A 2,500-nucleotide genomic window follows, 5' to 3' on the forward strand; every position below is an offset into this window, starting at 1 on the left:
GTCGGTTCTCCCCGAGACACCGATCGACGATACAAATCGTATCACATCATATGTAGTGGCATATATCGGTATCGCTCGTCCGTGAACGGCGATACCGTTTAGTTGTGTCAGTGCAGTGGATGCGGCTAGCGGAACCTCTTTCGGAACTCGCTCGAGCACATTATTTATTTCGGTGACAATACGCTACGTCGAAAACACATAACTTCCAACCAACAAATTTCGCCGAGGTATTGCACCCTCCCCATTCGAATCGTACAGTTCCCATTTGTTGTGGTTTTCAATGTAAAAGATCTTATATGCCTTCCAACTGAACCGGTCGAGGAAGCGCGTATACACTTCGCGCTGAAATATACATCGTCTACCGCGCGGAGATCTCTCGCGAGACCGTCGACGCGCATCGACGAGGAAGCGCGTATACAATTTTCACGCTGATTTTTCGAGAGATATATACCTTTAATCGTCTATAGCACGGACATCTCTTGCGAGAACATGCTGGGCATCGACGATGCAAGCGCGTATGCAACTTTCACGCTGGGCAGTTAATGATCGCCGAAAGCACGGACATCTCTTTCACGCTGGGCATTAGAATAGCGCGTACAGAGAACATGCTGGTCATCCAGGCGAGGAAGCGCGGACAGTCGCGTCACGCTGAAAAATATCTCTCTTGGACCTTTACCATCGTCTATAGCACGAACATCTCTTGCGAGAACATGCTGGGCATCGACGATGGGCAAGCGCGTACAATTGTGTCACGCTGAAGTATATTTTGTATCTCGCCCATAGCGGGCGAGCTGGCGCGTATAAAGTGCGCGCTGGGCAATCGACACGGGACACCTTTTGGAAGTTCGTATCGAGCCTGCTCTGGCTGCAACAACATATTTGTGTCGTAAATGCCATATACCATCCGTCCCCTTAACGGGCTCGTGCTCAGGAAATTTTCTCTTTCGGGCGGTTTCATTTTTATGGATTTGTTTGTTTGCGGTTTCGTTTTATATATGTTCGAGTGTTACGGTCAACTTATATAGTTCGAGTGTTATGGTCAACGTATATTATTATTCGGGCTTTTCCTGTATTTTAGCACTTTAGCATTATAGCTTTTTGGAGACTGGATAGGTATATATAAATCCACGCTCTCTTAGCGTACTGGACATTTCGTACACGTTGTCACGTCCATTTTTTTATTTCGTTAATTTTAAACTTTGTCGGTCCGAGAACTCGGATTCCAAAGTTCCAGAATTGATGCAAGGGTGGTACAATTTATACCCGAGTTTGAAAAACTCGCATAAAAGGTCACCAACGCCGCCTTAGGACGCTTGCCACAATTGGGACATTCGGTCAAAGACTCCGACCCGTGGCCATGCAGTGTGGAGAAAAATTCGATCACCGACACGGCACAGAGCAGTCGAGAACGTATTCTCGAGGAGCGGTGGACTGCTTCTCAACCGAGGTCATAGAATAGCCACGCGCCCGAGCGCTACTCCGGCCGGCCGGCTCGAGCCAGCGAGTCTCCTTACAGATACGAAACGGCCGGCCGGTAGGCCGGCGCCGCGCGGTCCGACGCACGGGCGCTTACGGTGGTAAACTCGCGCGGCAACGGACCGTCCGGAGAGACCGTTGTAACTTAGTCGCGCGGCGAACACACGTATAAAGTCCTATTAACGTTGAACTTTTATGCACGGAAATTGTGTAGACCTATTAAACAATGACGAATAAACATATTTTCGAGATATAACAAAATTTAATCGATCGGAACATAGAAAAAAAGCAGTTGCAAAATTCGAAAAAACGAAAGAAAAGAAATATCGAAAATCTAACACGTACGATCGATTACTACTATTAAATTAAGCGATATTATTAAAAAAAAATCATTTGTTTATAAATAAAAATTATCGACAAATCGCAAAAAACCTCCGGAAGCGTCGTTTCCAAATGGTTAAAAATAATTAATTCGATCAAACAATGCTACGGTAAGTACAATCAATAGGTTTTATTAAGGTTTTTCAAAAAAAATTTACAGGTCAACGGTTTAATTAACGAGAAAATAGCGAAAGAACGCGATCGAATTTTTTCGTCGCGGAATATTAACTCCCTCTCGGAACTTTTTCAAGCTACCGCGGACGATTCTAACTCTCGCTCGGCATTTTTTTTTCCAAACTATCGTCGATGTACGATTATTAACTCTCGATAGGAATTTTTTTTTTCGAACTGTCGACAATATGCGAACTTTAACTCTCGGTGGGAATTTTTTCAAACTAACGTCAATGTACGTTTCTTAACTCTCGGTGGGAATTTTTTTTTCCAAACTATCGCCGATATACGAACTTTAACTATCGGTGGGAATTTTTTTTATCAAACTACCCTCGTTATACGAACTTTAACTCTCGGTAGGAATATTTTCAAACTATCGTCAATGTACGATTATTAACTCTCGGTAGGAATTTTTTTTGTCAAACTACCCTCATTATACGAACTTTAACTCTCGGTAGGAATTTTCTTTGTC

The sequence above is a fragment of the Xylocopa sonorina genome, unplaced genomic scaffold, assembly GCF_050948175.1.
Source record: "Xylocopa sonorina isolate GNS202 unplaced genomic scaffold, iyXylSono1_principal scaffold0079, whole genome shotgun sequence".
In the NCBI taxonomy this organism is placed as follows: Eukaryota; Metazoa; Arthropoda; class Insecta; order Hymenoptera; family Apidae; genus Xylocopa; species Xylocopa sonorina.